Genomic DNA, 9858 nt, shown 5'->3' with positions numbered 1-9858 from the left:
GATTTATTAAATAGTGGCATGAAATAATGAGTGTATAGAAACTATTGATAAAGTACAAGTTAGAGCACTAGGAATCGTTCAGTATTAAATCTCAGTGTTAAATTTAACATTGAATTTAATACTGAGGCCAAAACAGAGGAAATAGTTCAGTGCTAAATTTTAGTGTTAAATCAATTATCATTTTATTTTTTTATTGATTATTTAGATTAATTATTATCAAACAAATTGGCCCAAATAAATGATGAAAGAAAATGAGATAAAAAATTGGCCCAAATAATACTATAAATAACAATGGCCCAAATAAAAAGAAAAAGAAAAAAAAAGAAAACCCTAAATAATACTCCGTACTTGTAAGACCCGGATATTTTGAATAATTATCTCGGGCGTAAAGTGCACGTAGCGAGTATATTTATATATGTAAATATGTACACGAAGATAATAGATGTTATATATATATATATATATATATATATATATATATATATATATATATATATATATATATATATATATATATATATATATAGGGCAGGATCAATGGGGAAGTAACCAATCGGGGGGAAACGGGGGGAAGTAATTTTTTTTTTGTTTTTTGAAAAAACTTTGTTCACGAACATTATAGATTGGATGAAAATAAGAACATTTAGAAAAGACACTTCGTGATGAATGTTATTATTTTGGCGGAAAAACGATCGACCAAAATAACATTCACGATAATATTGTTCGTGAAGAATGTTAACGTTTTTTTTCTTCATGTTTTGTGAAGTAAAATTTAGCCTGATTTAGAGTTTAGGGTTTAGGGTTTAGGGTTTGGTATTTTGGGTTTATTCCACTCACCTCGATTACTTGAAGAAGCGTATCCCGCACTTGAACTTCTTCCACCAACTTCACGTAATTCACCTACGCAAATCATACATGCAAATAAGCTACAAGTTATGCTTATTCGACTTAAAACATCACAAGTGTAATTTCGACCATTTACACTTGACCAACTTTGACTAAGTCAAATCTCGCCCGAACTATCCATAATCACAACCGAATAGTGATTATGTTCCACTAATACATTTTACACAAGGTTTGATCAACCGATCCCCCTTGGACTCACGACCCGTCCAAATTGACATAAAGTGCAATCTACGCCTTTTTGCACTTTTAACGATACTTGAAAGTCCAAAACTAACGAGACCACTTCCCGCATTCCCGAAATACCTAAATACACCTCTTTTAGTCTTTGAACGCATTATAATTCGACATTTACACAAAATCCCATTTTGACCTAAAATCGAGTCAAAACACTCATTTTACATACTTACACTTCAAATCACTTTCAACAGAAGTTAATTGGTGATTTAAACTCCTAAACATGTTTACCAACTCACCAATTTTATCATCCAACCTTAAACTCACTAAAATGATCTTCCTCACCATTTACTAGTTCAAACCTTCAATTTAACAACTAGTGGAGTTTTTTTCAAGAACATACAATCAAAAGCCTAAAATATAAACGTGAAGACAAAAAAGAGATTCGGAGTTTGGGCTTACCACTAGTATCAACTTGTAGCTAAGAACGAGGACTGTTATATATTACTTCTTCGAGCGTTTTCCCGCCAAAATAATAACATTCATCACGAAGTGTCTTTTCTAAATGTTCTTATTTTCATCCAATCTATAATGTTCGTGAACAAAGTTTTTTGAAAAAACGAAAAAAATTTTTTGCTTCCCCCGCTTCCCCCCGATTGGTTACTTCCCTCTTGATCCTACCACTATATATATATATATATATATATATATATATATATATATATATATATATATATATATATATATATATATATATATATATATATATATATATATATATATAAGATTGGTACGACGTGGAGATATATATGTATGGAAATGTATGCATGGTATGAAAGCGTGCGTAGTGTATGTAAGATATAGGACCGAACATGTTATTGTAGTTGTGTTTAAGTGTATATACGAAGCAAGTATGAAGGGTACGAGTCATGCTACGAGTCTTGGACTTAGTTAACCAAAAATTGGACAAAATGCCTTGTTAGTCGCGCCGTGGAGGCTTGGGGTCACGCCGCGGGAATATACATGAATCAAGAACAGGGAGCAACGAAAACTGGTTCGAAATTGCCTCAAAAACCGCGCCGCGGAGTACCTGGGTCGCGCCGCGACCTGCCTGCGGGCCTGATCCGATTTTCAGTTTAAAAAGGGTAGGTCGAGGGTATTTTTGTCTTTTCGCGTGTGAATCAGATTGTGGCTCTAAATCCCAGCCACTTATCTCTTTTTCTTCATTTCTTTTCTCTTTTCTTTCTCTCTTTGCTCTCAAATCCCAAAACCCTCTTAGATTCAAAGTGAGATTTGAAGGTGAAGATTTGTGATTCGATCTTTGGAGCAAGAAGAAAAGTTGATATCCTCGTTCTTAGCTACAAGTTGATACTAGTGGTAAGCCCAAACTCTGAATCTCTTTTTTGTGTTCATGTTTATATTTTAGGCTTTTGATTGTATGTTCTTGAAAAAAACTCCACTAGTTGTTAAATTGAAGGTTTGAACTAGTAAATGGTGAGGAAGACCATTTTGGTGAGTTTAGGGTTGGATGATGAAATTGGTGAGTTGGTAAACATGTTTAGGAGTTTAAATCACCAATTAACTTCTGTTGAAAGTGATTTGAAGTGTAAGTATGTAAAATGAGTGTTTTGACTCGATTTTAGGTCAAAATGGGATTTTGTGTAAATGTCGAATTATAATGCGTTCAAAGACTAAAAGAGGTGTATTTAGGTATTTTGGGAACGCGGGAAGTGGTCTCGTTAGTTTTGAACTTTCGAGTATCGTTAAAAGTGCAAAAAGGCGTAGATTGCACTTTATGTCAATTTGGGCGGGTATTGAGTCCAAATGGGGGATCGGTTGATCAAACCTTGTGTAAAATGTATTAGTGGAACATAATTACTATTCGGTTGTGATTATGGATAGTTCGGGCGAGATTTGACTTAGTCAAAGTTGGTCAAGTGTAAATGGTCGAAATTACACTTGTGATGTTTTAAGTCGAATAAGCATAAGTTGTAGCTTATTTGCATGTATGATTTGCGTAGGTGAATTACGTGAAGTTGGTGGAAGAAATTCAAGTGCGGGATACGCTTCTTCAAGTAATCGAGGTGAGTGGAATATTTATGCATGTATGTATGTAGTTTATTTACTCGTGTGCGATGTGGGTCTTCGGTGCCACATCGTGAGTATTATGTTGGTATGTGTCACAAGTCGGTTACTTATTTGTTGGTATGATGGGATGAGAACTACAAGTCGGTAGTGTCTCGATAGGTGATTCACAAGTCGGTGACACCTAATGGTGATTCAAAATTCGGTGACACCATATGTCAGGGAGTGATTCACAAGTCAGTGACACTTTATAGTGTTTCACAAGTCGGTGACACTTAGTGGTGCTTCACAAGTCGGTGACGCCACATCACGTTCACGAGTCGGTGACCCATATGTATTGGTGGATGATTCACAAGTCGGTGACACCCTTTGGTGATTCACAAGTCGGTGACACCTTATGATGATTCACAAGTTGGTGACATCATACGAGTGAGACTCGACGTTATTGGTCATCTACAAGTCGGTAGTGCCATAGCGGGGAATGGTTTGATATGTTTATGCCTTGTTATGCTTAAGTATATTATTGTGGTGATCTATATAATAATGTTGTTGCTAGTTGTATGCTTGGTGATGCTAGCTCGTAAATGCATTGTTTGCATGGTATTTTGTAAGTGGATGCGTGTAGGTAAACTATATATGTATATGTATAAGTATTGCATTCACTAAGCAATTATCTTACCCTCTTGTTGTTTATATTTTTATAGGTTGCAAGTGGCAGCTCGGGTTTGCTTGGGGACTAGTGCTTTACGGATTGCTTTAGACTTTTGATTAGGATTGGGTAGCATTCCCAGTTACTATGCTCGGTTTTGGTTATAAAGTGAACTAGTAAGGTCATGATCTGTCTTTTGGATACATCAAATTGGACCCGGGTTGTATTCCTGTTTTGTAAACTTAATTTATGTATTGTATGTTTTAAATATGTTTAAACTCAACATTGTAATGATGATGTTTTTGAAAACATAAATGGACTAATGTTGCACATATTATTATGATAAAAAGGAAAAAATAAATTATGGGCCAGAAATACGACGAGTTGGGTCGTTACAAGTGGTATCAGAGCATAATCTAAGGGATTTAGGTGACTTGAGATAGGCGCCTAGACTTAGACTTTTTGTGTGTGCTATTTTGCGAGACTTGTAGGATTACGGGTCGGATCGGGTTTTAGTTAGTGCCTTAGAGAATAGGTGCATTAGCTACGTGTTGATTATGTTGTTACTAATCATGTTGTTTTGTGTTGAACATCTAGCGAGATGGTTGTTGTATTTATGAGCTCAGCATGGCATGTGAGCGTAATAATGCTTCTCGACCATTATTACGGTTGCAAGCCAAGTCAAGTGAGTAATGTACAACAAGTATTGAACTAGATAGGGCATACGAACGGTGATTTACTTATGTGATTGTGAATATAGATCATGGCGGTGTATGTAATTTATTCGTGTTGCATTCCTAACCAAGTTCATTTCTTAGAATGACAACAAGGAACGAACAAGTTAACGAAGATCAAGGCGACGAGAGCGATTTCACGGCCAAGGTAGAGGCCATCTTAAAGAGTCACAAGGCGGAATTTCTTGCGGACGTTAGGAGGGTCTTCCAAAAAATCAGTTGATGAACAAGTGACCGATATGATAAAGGAGCAAATGAGTGCTCTTATCAAAGAGGAGTTTGATAAAAGGTTTCCTAACTCTCAAGAGGGGTGTATGGAGGGTTTAACGGGTGATGTTGGGAGGAGAGACTTCCATTTCAAGAACTTTAAATTATCTCAACCTCCTATGTTTCATGGTGAGCGTGATCCACATAAGAGCACGTGTTGGATCACCGATATTGAGGGTGCTTTTCATACGAGTGAATGTCCTCTCGATAAGAAGACGAGATACAGTAGTAGTATGTTGCGAGATAATGCAAAATTATGGTGGGATGGAAAGGTTCAAGTTTATGGCGAAGAACAATGTTTGGGTTTAACTTCGGAAGAGTTCAAGGAGGAATTCTTTAAAGAGTATCGCACTCAAGCAGATCTTTCTCGAATAAGAGATGAGTTGCAAAACTTAGAGCAAGGGTCGATGGACTTGAATGAACTAAAGTCCACCTTTTTGTCAAAGACCCGATTTTGCCCGGAGTATATCGGGAATGATCGTATGTTAATGGAAGATTTCTATCGAGCGTTGAACGATGATTTGAAAAACAAAATTAGTAGAGGGTCGGTGGACTCTTTTGAGAGGTTGTTCAAGGTGGCAAGGGGTTTTGAGACCCTTGTTCCAAAATGAAGCGGTTCCGATGTTAGTAAGCAGAAGTTCGAAGCGACGATGTTTTCGAACAAGAAAAGTAAAAGTGCTACCAAATGTGTCGAAAGCGTGAAGATGAGTGGCACGGGTGGTTCTAAATTTGCGTGTTATAATTGTGGGCAAACGGGACATAAGTCTCGTGAATGTCCGTCGGGTAAATTCACATGTTTTAAGTGCTGGAAGGATGGACACCGAAGGTCGAAGTGTCCCGAGTTGAGTTGATGACGAGGCGCGAGATCATTGTGACGTGAGATTAAGGTACTATTCGGTTTGGTACCTATTTTATTTTGTTATATGTATGATGTTGGGTAATAAGTGGGTTTACCATGTGATGTAATGACTAGCTAGGTCGAGTTAGCTCATTGAGGTTTGATTAGCCAAGTCGAGTTAATCAATTGTTAAGGATTGACCGAGTCGGGTTGACCGTGTGTGTTGACTTAACCGAGTCGGGTTAGTCATTAGATGTTAGGTGTTGACCAAGGCGGGTTGACCGTGTGTGTTTGACTTAACCGAGTTGGGTTAGTCATTAGATGTTAGGTGTTGACCGAGGCGGGTTGACCGTGTGTGTTTGACTTAACCGAGTCGGGTTAGTCATTAGATGTTAGGTGTTGACCTAGGTGGGTTGACTGTGTGTGGTGACTTAACCAAGTCGGGTTAGTCATTAGATGTTATTTGTTGACCGAGGCGGGTTGACCGTGTGTGTTTGACTTAACCTGTGGCAACCCGGGAATTTCTGATCAAATTTAAACCTAATCTTTACATATCTCTGACATGATAATCAAAGTCTGAAAAGTTGAGTCACAAAATTTTCAAACTGTTACATGGATACATTTGACCTTTGACTATTTCCGACGATTCAAGAACAATTTTTGTAAATAAATATGTATATATATATATATATATATATATATATATATATGTATATATATATATATATATATATATATATATATATATATATATATATATATATATATATATATATATAAGTTTTTATAACAAATTGAAATAATAAAATATAATTTAAACATAAGAATTAGATATGTAAAATAAGATACAAATAATTAAGTTGTAATTTAAAATGAAACTATATATAAATATGATCTCTATAAATAATTATTATGATATGTATATTGAAATATATTTATATGAAAGATATAAATACTATATTTATTATATAATTGTTAAATATTACACAATTAGTAATATGTAATATTAATGTATTAAATTACAAGTTAAACTATAATTATTATATTAATGTTATTACTTTCATTATTATTATTATTAATAATATTAATATCAGTATTATTAATATTATTATTTTTTTAATACATATATAGATATGAAAGGTGATACATGTAACTTGTTATATCTTTATTATTATTAGATAACATTACCATTATCATTAAAATCATTAATATAATTATAATAATTATTATTATTATTAATACTATAAAAATAATACAACTTATTTTTATTATCTTTAGTAATATTATTATGTCATTTCTATAATTATAATTATCAGTATTATTAATTATTATTAGTATTATTATTATTAATTAATATAAATATTACTTATTAATATTAATTAAAAAGACAGATAAATACGCATATATGTATAAAAATCACAATCGGGGTTGTTATATTTTATTCTGCTTCTCTGCTCACTTGTGAATAATTGTTGAACCCCACACCAGCCTATCATCTCATGTCGCTGCAACAACCATTCGATTACCATTGTCACACTCTACAAATTGCTGTTACTAATCGAAGGATTAAAGAGAAGAGGAGGAAACAAAACCGTGTCCTTTGTTCACGTCAGATTTTAGATCAATAGCTTGAATTAGAATCAATTATCGTAATCTAAGAATGATGGAGTGTTAGGAATCATTCCATTGACATATCTGTAAGTTTACAGCCCCGAATTACTCAAATCGATTATTAATTTTGAAGTCAAAATTTTAAAATCAAAAAGTCAATCGAATGTTTAAGGATCGAATTGAAGTTGTAGATGTTGTTGCTGTTGAAATTGATTATTTATAAAGTTTCTATGAATGATTTAACACGTATTTCATATAACAATTGTAGTCTAAAAATACCCGGATTTCAAAATCAGTATATGAGTTCATCGCCTTCTTTATCAAACCTCTGCTATATTTTTTTCTTCTGTTTGATCGATTACAACACAACCACAACTGCTTCTGTTTTGTTTGTGGTTTTTATTTGAACTCAGGCTCAAAAATAGAATGAACTTCAACTGCAAATGCCTCTTTCTGCTGCTATATATATATTTTCCTGTTTAATCTTTCGAAAACTATCTTGTTTCTGTTTCAGTGATTGATCATTGTACACAACCACCTGTTATTGTTATTTTTGTTCCTGCAACTGATACACTTATTTTTTTTCATTACTGTTGCTGCAATGTTTTTTTTCTGTCATACAAACTCAAGTCAAACACCCCTTTCTGGTTGCTACCCGATTCTTATATTATTTTTTTGTGTGGCAAACCTCGAACCTACAACTGTGAAGATACAATGAAGATGTTGAGGGTATGTATTTAAGATGGTGTTATGATGATGATACTTAGATGGTGATGGGTAATAATAATTAACGATGATGATGATGATGATGATGATGATAAGTGCTACGATGATGATGATAAATCAAAGCTGCCAGGTTGTTGCTGTTGCGTGTGTTTCTACTGCCCTGCTACTGAGGTTATTTACGTTGGGCTGTTGTGGATCCAAAGAGGCTTACAATTAGGTTTAGTTAATGAACTCTTGGGCTTGTCATGTTGGGCTCCATTTTGATACTAATAACATTTAACTTGGGCTTCTTTTAATTAATTAATGGATTATACAAAGGTGGACTGATGTGTTGGGCCACAGGCCACTAATCTGTTAATTGGGGTATGTCATGGGCTTTTGAACAAATTCTTGTTGAGTTAAATCACTTGGACCGCTATCAACGAACAACCAAACTAAAACCACCTCGGATCGATTAAAACTTTCGTTGTTCGATCATTCTGTTGCTTCTGTTGCCGAGTTCAAAACCCAACGTAAACATGTCCTTCGCATCCACTTTTCCCAAGGGTATAGACTATACCTTAAACTTTTTGATTTCGATTATTTATAATTATATACCGTTATATAATATATATTTATATATATATATATATATATATATATATATATATATATATACAAAACTTATAAAGTAGAAAGATAAGTGCAAATATATATTGCTATATTATTATTATTGTTATTATTATTATTATTATTATTATTATTATTATTATTATTATTATTATTATTATTATTATTATCAATATAATTATTATGATTATGAATATAAAGATTATGGATACGAATATTATTAAGAGAATGATTAAAGTTAGAATTTAATTATGTTTTGAAGGAATTATTAATTATTATTATTACTATTATTATTATTAGTATTTAGTATTATTATTAATAATATAAGTATTATTAATATCATTATTATTATTATTACTAAAGGAATCATTATTATCATTAGTATTGATATTATCATTTAAAAAGATTACTTAATATTAGCACTACAATTGTAAGTATTATTATAATTATTATTATTGTAACAAAGAAATGACATTTTTATAAAAATGTACTTATTATATATATCAAATTACATACCATTATTTTAAAACTAATATGTTATTATTATTTAAGTCACATATAATATATAAACATATTTTAATTTAATAACACTTTAATATGAATCTAATATAGAAATATGAAGTATTTATTTAAAATATATAAATAGATATCATTAAGTATTTATTAATAAATATTGATATATAAACTTGTTCGATTATGATTATACATTTTAATGTATATACAAATGATATAGGTTCGTGAATCCGAGGCCAACCCTTACATTTGTTCAATGCCGTCATATGTATTTTTACTACAAAATACAGTATGGTGAGTTTTATTACTCCCTTTTTAAATGCTTTTGCAATATATATTTTTAGGACTGAGAATACATGCGCTGCTTTTATAAATGTTTTACGTAATAGACACAAGTACTTAAAACTACATTCTATGGCTGGATTATTAAACCGAATATGCCCCTTTTTAGTCTGGTAATCTAAGAATTAGGGAACAGACACCCTAATTAACGCGAATCCTAAAGATAGATCTATTGGGCCTAACGAACCCCATCCAAAGTACCGGATGCTTTAGTACTTCGAATTCGTTTTTATCATGTTCGAAGGATTTCCCGGAATGATAGGGGATATTCTTATATGCATCTTGTTAATGTCGGTTACCAGGTGTTCACCATATGAATGATTTTTGTCTCTATACATGGGACGTATATTTATGAGAACTGGATATGAAATTCTTGTGGTCTATTAAAATGATGAAAATGAATG

Source organism: Rutidosis leptorrhynchoides, chromosome 10 (genome assembly GCF_046630445.1).
Source record: "Rutidosis leptorrhynchoides isolate AG116_Rl617_1_P2 chromosome 10, CSIRO_AGI_Rlap_v1, whole genome shotgun sequence".
Taxonomy (NCBI): domain Eukaryota; kingdom Viridiplantae; phylum Streptophyta; class Magnoliopsida; order Asterales; family Asteraceae; genus Rutidosis; species Rutidosis leptorrhynchoides.
Note: the sequence above shows the minus strand (reverse complement) of the source record.